We start from the raw sequence: 15,686 nt of genomic DNA on the forward strand, positions 1-15,686 counted from the left end.
ACATTACTCTTTCCATGTATTTTTTACTCTATTTTTGTATTTTGCACTTTAGTTCATATTTTAGCCATTTAGTTTAGTTGCAATTCTAACTTATTAGTTATAGAAAATGTGGATTAATTAGTATAGTTTACCCTTTTTAGCATAAGATAGCTTAGTTCGAATTGAAAATACAAAAAGGAAGTAAACTAGAGACTTGAACAGAACAGAAACAATCCACACACATTGTATATATAGCATTACATGTTAGTTAGTTAACAACATTTCATCAAGGAGAAACACTAAAACTTTAAAGCCACCCTAAGATTTACATTGAGAATAATGGGAACTCTTAATTTTTACTTGCATGACATGTATAACTAATATATAATTCTTGAGCTAGAGAACACACAGCCTGTGAGTTTTGAGCTTAATTGTATGGTTACATTCAAACCATAATATTTTATTCCTGTGTGTTTCGTCCTTCTTTTTTATTCTGGTGTTCTTTACTTTGTTTTAATCTATATGTCCGATTGTAGAATATAGATACATACCAAGAAAGTGATTGAGGCCATTGTTTGATTCTAGCTCACTTATCCCAAATTAGCCTACCTTTTACATCACCCTTGTTAGCCCCCTTGAGCCTTTAAAACCCCTCATGTTCTATAAACCACATTACTAGCCTTAAGCAGAAAAATAAAATAAAATCCCAAGTTGAATCCTTGGTTAGCTTAAGATAGAAATTATGTAATTGTTTAAGTGTGGGGAACCTTATGGGAATATGGATGATAGAAACAAAGATAGAAAGTTAAAAAGAATAAAAATATTTCAAAATAAAATTTTGGGAAGCATGCTCATGTGAAATCAAAGCAATTAAATTACCATGTGCATAAAAAAAATTTATATATTTTATTTCAGTACCCAAATAAAGGGGATACAAAAGAATTCCCCAAATGCAAAATAGAGCAATGCACATGGGATAAAAATTAAAATTAAGGCATGAGCATGTAACATAAAAAGTGAAAAAAAATTGGGTAAATAGGTAAAGAAACCTTTGAATTACAAAATATGTATGTTAGGTGAGATCTTAGACTAATCAAGGATTCACTTATTAGCTCACTTAGCCTTATACATATACCCTTACCTTTACCTTGGCCCCATTACAACCTTGGAAAAGACCTCATGATTTTTGTATGCCTATATTCTATAATTGTTGATTGGTTAGATGAAGAACAGAGTTATAGAAAGTAAGGATAAAAAGAAGAATAGAGTGATTAACCCAATAAACGCTAAGTGACTAGAGAGTAAACCCAAAATCCAGTGAGGGTTTAATAGCTCATCAACATATATTTTTGCTTAAATTGTTAATTGTCTTGCAAGTTTGTAAAATATTTTTCTTTCCCATCTCAATTGTAAACATGCTTATTCATTATCTAAGGTTTGGCTATGCATATATTATTCCTTGAGAATGTGAATTAATTTAACTACATGTAAGTTTTATATACAATTGAATAACAATTAGAATTGCATGATTCATTTAGGTAGTTACATTTAGAATAGATTGCATTACATGAGATTCCACCACTTCAACCTTACCTTACTCTTTATCTTGGATTTAGCATGAGGACATGCTATTGTTTAAGTGTGGGGAGGTTGATAAATCCATATTTTATGATATATTTTGTGCTCAATTTAAGCGATTTATTCAATCCTTCACTCACTTATTCATGTTAATTGCATGGTTTACTTTCCCTTCCTTATTATGTGATGTATGTGAAAAACATGTTTCCTATGCTTTAAAAATAATTATTTTAATTACCCTTTTATTACCATTTGATGCCGTGATTTGTGTGTTGAGTAGTTTCAGATCTTCTAAGGCAGGAATGACTTAAAGGATGGAAAGAAAACATACAAAAATGGAAGGAAAGAACAAAATGGAGTTTTTGAAGAAGTTGGCAGCGACGCGAACGCGTGGGCGACGCGGCCGCATGCCCAGCGCAAAGAGAGCGCGACGCGATCGCGTGAATGACGCGAATGCGCGCCACGAGCAAAACGCAGATGACGCGGACGCATGACCGAAGCGAACGCGTGATAAGGAAAACTCCAGATGACGCGACCGCGTGACCCACGCGGACGCGTGACAGAGGCCACGCATCAGAAATTACAGAAAATTCTCCCAGCGATTTCTGAATCCCTTTTTGACCCAGATCCAAGTCCAGAAAGCACAGATCAGAGGTTATAAAGTGGGGGAATGCATCCATTCAAAGGGAGTCTCCAATTAGTTATTTTTGATGATTTAGATGTAGTTTTTAGAGAGAGAGGTTATCTCCTCTCTCTTTTAGGATTTAGGATTAGGATTTCTTTTGCCTTCAGGATTATCTCTTTTCATCAGGTTCAATTTTCTTTTTTATTATCTTCTCAATTTAATTTATGAACTTTTCTATGTCACAGATAATTTTCTTAATTAATGTTATTTGAGGTATTTCAGTTTATGATTGCTCTCTTTTGTTTATGTTACTGTTACTTTCAATCTGAAGATATTTTATTCGAGTAGATTTACTTTTCCCCTTTTGGTCTTGGTTAAGAAATCAGTAACTCAGGAGTTATCAAACTCAATGTGATCGATAATTGTTATCTTTGCTAATTGAATTGAACTTCAATAATTCCAATCCTTTCTTAGAAATTGACTAGAACCTGAAGATCAGACTAATTAATCCACTTGATCTTCCTTTGCTTTAGTAAAGGCTAACTAAATGGGATTAAGACTCAATCCTCATCACCATTGATAAGGATAACTAGGATAGGATTTCCAATTTCTCATACCTTACCAAAAGTTTATTTTACAGTCATTTACTTAATTTAATTGCAATTTAAATTCACTATCTCTCCTTACTTTCAAAACCCCAATTTACAATCTCCATAGCCAATAATAAGAATATACTTCCCTGAAGTTCCTTGAGAAGACGACCCGAGGTTTAAATACTTCGGTTATCAATTTTAAAGGGGTTTGTTACTTGTGACAACCAAAACGTTTGTAAGAAAGGTTGATTGCTTGGTTTAGTAACTATACTTGCAACGAGAGTTTACTATAACTTATAAACCATCAATCTTCTGTTCTCTTCAGGATTCGACAAAAAGAAGTCAGACCCAACCCATGAACGCACAAAGTTATAAAAGGTAAATCCATAGAAAAAGGCCTAATGGATTACTAAAAATAACTCAAGAAGGACCGATAAAGAGAAGTCGACCAATGAAAGCGGTATCTCAAACCAACAAAGTCGACCATCTAAAGCATGTGCTAAAGAGAAATGCAACTCTGTCCAAAAAGCCACAACACCACAACAAGGCCATCAAAATTGTTCAAAGACTAACTAAAAAGGTTCTACCAGAACACTAAAAAGTTGTCGAGCAAGTTAGCCCTAAGGGTCATCTCGCCCAATCAGAAGACAAATAGAAGATCTAATCAAAAAGAGGTCAGACAAGCAGAATACTAACACTCTATAAAGATATACAAAATTTGCAAAGGTTGCAAAAGAACAATCAGCATACCAAAAGAAACACAGCAATCATTAAAAAGACTCAAGAGGCAACCTAGAAGAGGACCTCACGAGTTCAAAAGTACTTTATTTATCTACTAAGTTGCATAGAAGCAACTAATAGTCAAAGGAACCAAGTTATAAACAAAGTTACAAAACTAGAGTTCAAAAGCCCACAAGTCGGGCTGTGGAGATAAAAACACAAATCATAAGGGGTGCAAAGTTTCCCCAGTAGCAGCATCAGTGGCAGAAGGAGGAGGAATGATATTCACAGGGACGGCGTCCACAGTCCCATCCTCACGGTTAAGAATTTCACAATCCGGATCAGGTTAGGAAGGGTCGACCTCAGCAGAAAGATTTGAAAATGTCGTGGTAGCAGAAGCTTTGGCTGACAGGGCAGGAAAAGACTCGTCATCTTCATTATCTGGAGCAGGCACTATCTTACCCTCCTCCACTACGTTGTCCAGACTAAAGAGAGTCAAGTTGAGTTCAAGAGCAAGAACTCGGACCTGCGCCTTTAGATTTTCATGCGCACCCGTCACGTTATCTACCAGATGGCTTCGGAGATCGGCATAATCCATAAGAGCATTTTCAAGCCTCCCCCTCAGCTCCAACACCTCGGCATAGTGATGCCAGGACATCTTGGCTAGTTTCACAAGCCATTTTTTAGTTTGTTTTGGAGTAGTTTCATGCATTTCTTAGGTAATAAGTAAGTACTGGGATGAGAAATTCATGCATGCCTTGATTTAATCAAACATTGTTATTCTGATGCATTTTCATAAGAATTTTGCTATGTTTACTTGTTGATTATGAATGATGCAATTTCTTATGAGATTAGCAAAGCTTTCATGCATTTTGTTTGGTTAATGATAGGTGGAAAGGAAGCTAAGAAAAGGGAAGGCAAAGAAGTAACAAGAAGGCCATGAGAGGAGGCAAAGGGAAGCAACGTTGGAGCCAAAGTTGGTGCTCCAACGTTGCTGGAAACGTCACTCTCCACAGCCTGAAGGGGTATACTTCCAACAAGAATAACTTGAGCTATAGAGCTCCAAATGAGGTGACTCCAAAAGCATTGGAAAGTAGGAATCAAGAGCTTTCCAAGAATATATAGAACTACATGGTTGACACTAAAATTGAGGGAGAAAACTGCCCTAAAAAGTGCATAAATGAACATGGCACCAACCGGTAGTAAGGCCAGCTGACCTCTGCACCTTCGATGGAGTATAACTCGAGCTGTGGAGCTCCAAATGATGCGCTTTTAACGGCATTAAAAATTAGACATGTAAGGCTTTTCATAAATATATAATAGTATTGGGTGGACAACATGTTTGAGCTTCCGAATCTGGCAATGTTCCCAACGTTGACGCAAACGTTAGAGGTCCAACGTTGCCTCCAACGTTGCACTCCGACGCCAACGACCCTGTCCTCTTCAAAGGAGCATAACTTGAGTTGAAGATGTTCAATTGAAGTGATTCTAGTTGGGTTAGAAATCTGACATTCAGGGCTCTCCAACCATATATAATAGTTTATAGTGGGCATGAAATTTGCAATATTGACAAGAGGACAAAGTAGCATCCCAAGACTTGATGTGCAACAAGGGTGTCAACGTTGGAGGTAACGTTGGACATCCAACGTTACCCCCAACGTGGTAAAGAAATGAGCTTTCTGGAGATTCTGGAAAATTGCAGCGACGTGCACGCGAGCTACACGCGTACGTGCGGTTGGAGATTTCTGATAATCCACGCGCACGCGCAGCTGGCGCGTACGCGTGGATATACAACGTTGGACCCAAATGCTACCTCAAACGTGAAAGCCAACGTGCGTGATATTGACTTTGAAATTCTGATTTTGAAAAAGCATAACGGCGCACTCGCGTCTATGGCGCGTATGCGCAAGTTTAACTTTTGAGCATTCGCGCGCACGCGTACATGACGCGCACACGTGGATGGCATTTTGACCCAAGCATGCAGACGTGCACAACACGCGTACGCGTGGGTAGCGGAACGTTGGCCCTCCAACGCTGAGTCAAATGTCAATGATAGCAAACCAGAAACCATTTTTTCAAAGGACGTTTGGCTCAACGTTTAACGAAAAACGTTGACTCCAACTTTAGAGACCAGAATGCACAATTGGCACCTCTCTTCGTCCAATTACTTCAGCCAAGGCCCACATCCAAATACTTGATCCAATTGAAGATGAGAAGAAGGTTATAAGTAGAAGAATTGTTGAAGATTAAGAGGAGCTTTTCGGGAGGCCCTGAGGGGGCTCTGGGAGCTCAGCATTCTGTTTATTTTTCTTCTGTACTTTTCCCTTTTGTTTATGTACTTTCTTTTTCTTTTACTTTCTAGCTAGGATTTAATTTTCCTGCACTCTTCTTCTCTGTAAATTGAATTGAGATATGAACAACTAACCCCTTTCATTGGGTTAGAGAGCTTTATTGTAATTCAATGGATCAATGGTAGTTTTCATCTTCTTCTTCTTTCTTTTCTCTTGATTTTTGTTAGAAAGCTTTCGATCTTAATTCAATTGGATAGTTGTCTTGAGAGAGAAGCTATCCAAAATTGGAATTCTTCGGAGCCTTGAGAGAGGAATGAAGAATTCATGCTAGAATTGCTTTCTCACATTAGATTAGATTGGGGTTTGGATGGATATAGTGACATGTAATCCTACCAACACTTTGATCTATAAATTTGTGTGGTATAGTCAGTGACCGAACTTCAACTCTTCCTATGAGCAATTAAATCAAGACATTGGGCAATTGTTCATGCTTAGAGAGATCGGTGAGCCAAGACATTGGGATCCGATCATCTAAGATTGCCAAGCAATGTTAATAAATGCATTGATTGAGGAAGAGATGAAAATGATTTGATCCGGAGAGTTCAATATCTCCCAAAACCTAATGAATCCCCCATCTCTGATCTTACCCATTCTATTTACATTCTATTCTTTAATTTCATGCTTAATTCCCCGATCCCATTTTAATTTCCAGCAATTTAAGATTTTGTCACTTTAATTCCCTACAATTTAATTTTCTGTCATTTTACTTTATTGCAATTTAAGCTTCCCGCCATTTTACATTCAGCAATCCCAATTTCAATTCTGATTCTGCTCAACTAGTGTAATTCTTCAATTAACATTGCTCGATCCACTAATCCCTGTGGGATTCGACCTCACTCTTTTGTGAGTTTTTACTTGACGACAATCTGGTGCACTTGCCAGAAGGAAATTCGTTGAGAGGCAAATTCTCGCGTATCAAGTTTATGGCACCGTTGTCGGGGATTGGTTTTGTATTGACAATTATTGAATTGGAGGATAACTAGATTGAGCAATTTTTCTTTTCTTTTGTTAATAGTTTTTGTTTTAATTTGATTACTAATAATTTCTGTAATTTTAGTCGGTTTTCTTTGTTCATTCACTTGTTAGCACACTAACCACTAGCTGTTTGTAATATTGCCTCACTATAAAAATTCCAATGTCTTTTGGTGATTATTGTTTGAGACAGGGCATCTTGCAAGGGAAAAGGAAGCATCGATCATATTCTGGTCAATCAAAATTCAGGAGAAACTTCCCACCACCATAGAATGATTCATGTTATTTTGCTCATGGTGGGTGGGAGCATCAAGAAGCTGAAATGGGGTACTTCCTAGAGCCACAAAACAGTCCATTGATGAAGAGATTTGCTTGTTGGTCTAGATTTTCTTCTTATAGAAAAGAATTACTTCGTTGTAAGCATAGCTCCAAACTAACAAACAATTCTCACATCAAAAATTTTGGTTGTCACAAAGAACAAACCCCAAATAAGAATTAACCGTAGTATTTAGACTCTGGATCGTCTCACAAGGAATTGCAATGAAGTGTATACTTATTGGCTATGAAGGAACAAGGGGTTTGATTTATAAGGGGCGGAAAATAAACGGCAAGAAAAGTAAATCAAGCAAACAATTAAAGAAAGCAAAATAAAGAAAAGCAATTAATAAAGAGAGACATTCATGGCAAGAATTGAGATCATAGGCCTTCCATCCTAGTCACTAATAACAATAATTAACAAGAATTTATCTTATTACGTCATCCCCAATGATGGAAGAAGATATAGGTTATCTTCCATGAGAGAAAGTCTAACAAGACTACCTAATCTCAATCCAAATGTCCTAATCAACTCACTAATTGGATTAGCAAGAAATTAGAGTCAATGAAAATGATATTAACTAACTACTCTAGATCACCAACATAGGTTGGGTTTTCATGACTCAAGATTGCCTAATTACTCTTTCCAAGCCAAGAATGCTCAAAGTCTACTCTAAAGCCCAACCAAGCATTTTGTCAAACAATTGGTGGGTACAAATGGAAAGCATAATAAAAGTGCAAGAATAATAAATCTACCAACTACCAATTACAAGAAAAGTAAAATCACAACTCAAATCAACAATAGAAGAACATCAAACATTAAATTGCATTAAAGAAAATATCCAAATCCAACAAGAGTTCATCATCACAAAAGAGACATAAAACTAGAATTAACACTACAAGCTAAGAGAATCAAGAGTAGAAGCATAAAATTTTAAAGAAAACAAGATGAGAACATGAAATTGAAACTAGATCTAAGATGAAATTAACCTAAGAACCCTAATTCTAGAGAGAAGATGGAGCTTCTCTCTCTAGAAACTAACCTACATGATGCTAAGTTAAAAACAATTGCTCCCCCTTTGCCCAAGCTTAAATTCTGTATGAAATAGCATTAGAAATGAGTTGTATTGGGCCCAAAATGCTCTACAAATCGCTGGCCACGAGTTGGTTTTAATAAATCACTTGCACCAATCGGCGTGCACGTGTATAGTGCGTGTGCGCGTCCTTAGACGTCATGCAACTATAGAAAATTTTATGTCATTTTGAAGCCCCGGATGTTAGCTTTCCAACGCAACTAAAACTGCCTCATTTGGACCTCTGTAGCTCAAGTTATGGTCGATTGAGTGTGAAGAGGTCAGGCTTGACAGCTTTGCGGTTCCTTCATTCCTTCATGAGTTCTCCCGCTTTTCATGCTTTTCTCCTCACTTCTTCCATCCAATACTTACCTTATGAACCTGAAATCACTCAAAAAATACATCAAGGCATCGAATGGAATTAAAGTGAGTTAAAATCACCAATTTAAGGGCCTAAAAAGCATGTTTTCACATTTAAGCACAAATCAAGGGAGAATTGCAAAACAATGCTATTTCATTGAATAAATGTGGGAAAATGTGATAAAATCTCCCAAATTAAGCACAAGATAAACCACAAAATTGGGTTTATCAAACCTCCCCACATTTAAACTAAGCATGTCCTCATGCTAAAATCAAGAAAGAAGCAAAGGGTATCAACATTTATTTAATACAAACTAACTATATACAACCTATCTATATGCAATCTATCTACATGAATGCAACTACTTGGTTGAAATAAGTGGTGTGGGAAATCGTGATCGTTCATTCCTTGGTAACGGTGCTGAAAACTTAATACGCACGTTTCATAATCTTAGTTCTTTGTCACAACTTCGCACAACTAACCAGCAAGTGTACTGGGTCGTCCAAGTAATAAACCTTACGTGAGTAAGGGTCGATCCCACAGAGATTATCGGCTTAAAGCAAGCTATGGTCACCTTGTAAATCTCAGTCAGGCAGATTTAAATGGTTATGGTGAATTGATAATTAAAATATAATTAAAATATAAAATAGGATAGAGATACTTATGCAATTCATTGGTGAGAGTTTCAGATAAGTGTATAGAGATGCTTTTATTCCTTCTGAACCTCTGCTTTCCTACTGTCTTCATCCAATCATTCCTACTCCTTTCCGTGGCAAGCTTTATGTAGGGCATCACCGTTGTCAGTGGCTACTTTCCGTCCTCTCAGTGAAAATGGTCCAAAATGCACTGTCACCGCACGGCTCATCTGTCGGTTCTCGATCATACTAGAATAGGATTCAGTAATCCTTTTGCGTTTGTCACTACGCCCAGCACTCGCGAGTTTGAAGCTCGTCACAGCTATCCCTTCCCAGATCCTACTCGGAATACCACAGACAAGGTTTAGACTTTTCGGATCTCAAGAATGGCCGCCAATAAGTCTATCCTATACCACGAAGACTCTGATCGTGAATCAGGAGGCTAAGAGATATGCATTCAAGCTTGTTTGCATGTAGAACGGAAGTGTTTGTCAGGCATGCGTTCATAAGTGAGAATGATGATGAGCGTCACATAATCATCATATTCATCATGTTCTTGTGTGCGAATGAATATCTTAGAGAAGAAATAGTTTTGAATTAAATAGAAAAATAATAGTACTTTGCATTAATTCATGAGGAACAGCAGAGCTCCACACCATAATCTATGGTGTGTAGAAACTCTACCGTTGAAGATATATAAGAACAAGGTCCAGGCATGGCTGAATGGCCAGCCTCCATGATCTAAGAACTAAACGTCCAGAGATGTCTAATACAATAGTAAAAGGTCCTATTTATACTAAACTAGTTACTAGGGTTTACAGAGATAAGTAAATGATGCAGAAATCCACTTCCGGGGCCTACTTGGTGTGTGCTTGGACTGAGCATTGAGCTTTCATGTGTAGAGACTTCTTTTGGAGTTAAATGCCAGGTTATAACCTGTTTAAGGCGTTTAACTTTGCTTTGCAACCTGTTTCTGGCGTTTAACTCCAGAATAGGGTAGGAAGTTAGCGTTGAATGCTAGTTTGCGTTGTCTAAACTCGGGCAAAGTATGGATTATTATATATTGCTGGAAATCTCTGGATGTCTACTTTCCAACGCAATTGAGAGCGCACCATTTGGACTCATGTAGCTCCAGAAAATCCACTTTGAGTGCAGGGAGATCAGAATCCAATAACATCTGCAGTCCTTCTTCAGCCTCTGAATCAGATTTTCGCTTAAGTCTCTCAATTTCAGCCAGAAAGTACCTGAAATCATAGAAAAACACACAAACTCATAGTAAAGTCCAGAAATGTGATTTTTAATTAAAAACTAATAAAAATATACTAAAAACTAACTAAATCATACTAAAATCTATGTAAAAAACAATGCCAAAAAGTGTATAAATTATCTGCTCATCACAACACCAAACTTAAATTGTTGCTTGTCCCCAAGCAACTGAAAATCAAATAGGATAAAAAGAAGAGAATATACTATAAATTCCAAAATATCAATGAAACTTAGCTCCAACTAGATGAGCGGGACTAGTAGCTTTTTGCCTCTTGAATAGTTTTGGCATCTCACTTTTTCCATTGAAGTTCAGAATGATTGGCATCCATAGGAACTCAGAATTCAGATAGTGTTATTGATTCTCCTAGTTCAGTATGTTGATTCTTGAACACAGCTACTTTATGAGTCTTGGCCGTGGCCCTAAGCACTTTGTTTTCCAGTATTACCACCGGATACATAAATGCCACAGACACATAACTGGGTGAACCTTTTCAGATTGTGACTTAGCTTTGCTAAAGTCCCCAATTAGAGGTGTCCAGGGTTCTTAAGCACACTCTTTTTTTTTTTTTTTGCTTTGGACCTCGACTTTAACCGCTCAGTCTCAAGCTTTTGGCTTGACTCCTTCACGCCACAAGCACATGGTTAGGGACAGCTTGGTTTAGCCGCTTAAGCCAGGATTTTATTCATTTAGGCCCTCCTATCCACTGATGCTCAAAGCCTTGGATCCTTTTTATTACCCTTGCCTTTTGGTTTAAAGGGTTACTGGCTTTTTGCTCTTGCCTTTTGGTTTAAAGAGCTCTTGGCTTTTTCTGCTTGCTTTTTCTTTCTCTTTCTCTTTTTTTTCTTTTATTTTTGCCATTTTTTTTTCGCAAGCTTTTGTGTTCACTACTTTTTCTTGCTTCAAGAATCAATTTTATGATTTTTCAGATTATCAATAACATTTCTCCTTTTCATCATTCTTTCAAGATCCAACATATTTAACATTCATAAACAACAATATCAAAAGACATATGCACTGTTCAAGCATTCATTCAGAAAACAAAAAGTATTGTCACCACATCAAAATAATTAAACTAATTTCAAGGATGAATTCGAAATTCATGTACTTCTTGTTCTTTTGTAATTAAAGCATTTTTCATTTAAGAAAGGTGATGGTTTCATAGGACATTCATAGCTTTAAGACATGGACACTTAAACACTAATGATCATATAGTGAAGACACAAACATAAATAAAACATAAAGCATAGTAAACGAAAAACAAAAAAATAAGAACAAGGAGATTAAGGAACGGGTCCACCTTAGTGAGGGTGGCGTCTTCTTCTTCTTCTTGAAGAACCAATGGTACTCTTGAGCTCCTCTATGTCTCTTCCTTGTCTTTGTTGCTCCTCCCTCATAGCTCTTTGATCTTTTCTAATCTCATGGAGGATGATAGAGTGCTCTTGGTGCTCCATCCTTAGTTGTCCCATGTTGGAACTTAATTCTCCTAGGGAGGTGTTGATTTGCTCCCAATAGTTTTGTGGAGGAAAGTGCATCCCCTGAGGCATCTCAGGGATTTCATAGTGAGGAATTTCCTCATGCTCTTGTTGAGGTCCATGATCTCTTATTTACTCCTTCCTTTTCTTAGTGATGGGCTTGTGAGATGAATCTCTCCATCTCCCATGACTCGGAGTTGGAAGCAACTGCCTTCCCTTTCCTCTTTCTAGAGGTTTCTCCGACCTTAGGTGCCATTAATGGTTATGGAAAAATAAAAAGCAATGCTTTTACCACACCAAACTTAAAAGGTTTGCTCGTCTTCGAGCAAAAGAAGAAAGAAAGGATGAGAAGAAAAAGAGATGGAGAAGATGGAGGTGTGTGAATGGTTCGGCTAGGGGGGTTTATGTGGTTATGATGTGTGAAAAGGAAAGAGTGATGGTTTGAATTTGAGTGGGTGGGTGTAGGTGGGTTGTATGATGGTTTTAGATGAGTAATGGAGAGGTATGAAGAGGAGAGAAGAAGAGGTGGGGTAGGTGGAGATCCTGTGGGGTCCACAAATCCTGAGGGATCAAGGACTTATCATCCCTGCTCCATTTAGGTGTGTAAAAGCCCTTAGAGTGCAATCCTGGCGTTTAACGCCAGACTGCTGTTTGTTTCTGGCGTTAAACGCCAATTCCATGCTCTGTTCTGGCGTTAAATGCCAGTCTGGTGCTTGTTTCTGGCGTTTAACACCAGCTTGATGCTTCTTTCTGGCGTTAAACGCCAGTTTGATGCTTCTTACTGGCGTTTAAACGCCAGTAAGCTCTTCCTCCAAGGTGAGCTATTTTTAATGCTGTTTTTCATTCTGTTTTTGATTTTTCAGTAGTTTTTATGACTCCACATGATCATCAACCTAAAAAAAACATAAAATAACAATAGAAAATAAATAGATATAATTAAATAACATTGGGTTGCCTCCCAACAAGCGCTTCTTTAAAGTCAATAGCTTAACAGTGAGCTCTCATGGAGCCTCACAAATGTTCAGAGCATTGTTGGGACCTCCCAACACCAAACTTAGAGTTTGAATGTGGGGGTTCAACACCAAACTTAGAATTTGACTGTGGGGGCTTTGGTTGACTCTGCAGTGAGAGAAGCTTTTCATGCTTCCTTTCCATGGTTACAGAAGGAAATCCTTGAGTTTTAAACACAACGTTGTCCACATTCAGTTGAAGGACCAACTCTCCTCTGTCCACATCAATCACAGCTTTTGCTGTGGCTAGGAAGGGTCTTCCAAGGATGATGGATTCATCCTCATCCTTCCCAGTGTCTAGGATTATAAAATCAGCAGGGATGTAAAGGCCTTCAACCTTTACTAACACGTCCTCTACTTGTCCATAAGCCATTTTCATGGATTTGTCTGCCATCTTTAATGAGAAATTGGCAGCATGTACCTCAAAGATTCCCAGTTTCTCCATTACAGAGAGTGGCATAAGGTTAATGCTTGACCCTAGGTCACACAGAGTCTTCTCAAAGGTCATGGTGCCTATGTTACAGGGAATTAGGAATTTACCAGGATCCTGTTTCTTTTGAGGTAATTTCTGCCTATCCAATGCATTTAGTTCATTGGTGAGCAAGGGAGGTTCATCTTCCCAAGTCTCATTACCAAATAATTTGGCATTCAGCTTCATGATTGCACCAAGGTACTTAGCAACCTGCTTTTCAGTAATGTCTTCATCCTCTTCAGAGGATGAATACTCATCAGAGCTCATGAAGGACAGAAGCAAGTTGAATGGAATCTCTATGGTCTCTGTATGAGTCTCAGATTCCTTTGGTTCCTCAAAGGGAAAGTCCTTATTGGTCAGTGAACATCTCAGGAGGTCTTCCTCACTGGGATTTACGTCCTCCCCCCCCCCCTCTCTGGGTTTGGCCACACCAAGTAAGGTTATGGCCTTGCACTCTCTTTTTGGATTCTCTTCTGTATTGCTTGGCAGAGTACTAGGAGGAGTTGCAGTGACCCTTTTACTCAGCTGACCCACTTGTGCCTCCAAATTTCTAATGGAGGACCTTGTTTCATTCATGAAACTTAGAGTGGCCTTAGATAGATCAGAGACTATGTTTGCTAAGCTAGATGGATTCTGCTCAGAATTCTCTGTCTGTTGCTGAGTGGATGATGGAAAAGGCTTGCTATTGCCAAACCTGTTTCTTCCATCATTATTCAAGCCTTGTTGAGGCTTTTGTTGATCCTTCCATGAGAAATTTGGGTGATTTCTCCATGAGGGATTATAGGTGTTTTCATAGGGTTCACCCATGTAATTCACCTCTGCTATTGCAGGGTTCTCAGGATCATAAGCTTCTTCTTCAGAAGATGCCTCTTTAGTACTGTTGGATGCAGCTTGCAATCCATTCAGACTCTGAGAAATCATATTGACTTACTGAGTCAATATTTTGTTCTGAGCCAATATGGCATTCAGAGCATCAATTTCAAGAACTCTCTTCCTCTAAGGCGTCCCATTACTCATAGGATTCCTTTCAGAAGTGTACATGAACTGGTTATTTGCAACCATGTCAATGAGTTCCTGAGCTTCTGCAGGCATTTTCTTTAGGTGAATGGATCCACCTACAGAATGGTCCAATAACATCTTAGATAATTCAGACAGACCATCATAGAATATATCCAGGATTGTCCATTCTGAAAGCATGTCAAAATGACACTTTTTGGACAGTTGCTTGTATCTCTCCCAAGCTTCATAGAGGGATTCACCTTCTTTTTGTCTGAAGGTTTGAACATCCACTCTAAGCTTACTCAACTTTTGAGGAGGAAAGAACTTGGCTAAGAAAGCCGTGACCAGCTTATCCCAAGAGTTCAGGCTATCTTTAGGTTGAGAGTCCAACCATATTCTAGCTCTGTCTCTTACAGCAAACGGGAAAAGCATAAGCTTTTAGACCTTGCGATCAACCCCATTGGTCTTAACAGTATCACAGATCTGCAAGAATTCAGTTAAGAACTGAAAAGGATCTTCAGATGGAAGTCCATGAAACTTGCAATTCTGTTGCATCAGAGAAACTAATTGAGGCTTTAATTGAAAATTGTTTACTCCAATGGCAGGGAATGAGATGCTTCTTCCATGCAAGTTAGAATTTGGTGTAGTAAAGTCACCAAGCATCTTCTTTGCATCTCCACCATTGTTGTTATTTTCGGCCATGTCTCCTTCTTTTTCGAAAATTTCTGTCAGGTTTTCTCCAGAGAGTTGTGCTTTAGCTTCCCTTAGCTTCCTCTTCAGAGTCCTTTCAGGTTCAGGATCAGCTTCAACAAGAATGTTCTTATCCTTGTTCCTGCTCATATGAAAAAGAAGAGAACAGAAAAGAAAATATGGAATCCTCTATGTCACAGTATAGAGATTCCTGTATGTGAGTAGAAGAAGAAAAGAAAAGAATAGAAGAAGAGAAATTCGAACACAGAGAGAAGAGTGGGTTCGAATTTTTGAGTAGAAGAGAAGTGTTAGTAGATAAATAAATAATTAGAAGGAGGTGATAGATGGAAGAATTCGAAAATTAAATAAAATAAAATAAAAATATTTTTGTTTTTAATTTAAAATTAAAGTTAAAATTCAAAAATTTAAAAAAAAGAAAAATTAAATTAAATTAAATTAAATTAAAATTTAAAACAAATAGTTAATTAAAACAAATTTTTGAGAGAGGGGTTAGTAATTTTCGAAAATTAGGAGAGAGAAAAGTAGTTAGGTGGTTTTGAAAAAGATATGATTG

Source organism: Arachis ipaensis, chromosome B10, assembly GCF_059453495.1.
Source record: "Arachis ipaensis isolate K30076 ecotype BB chromosome B10, ASM5945349v1, whole genome shotgun sequence".
Classification (NCBI taxonomy): Eukaryota; Viridiplantae; Streptophyta; class Magnoliopsida; order Fabales; family Fabaceae; genus Arachis; species Arachis ipaensis.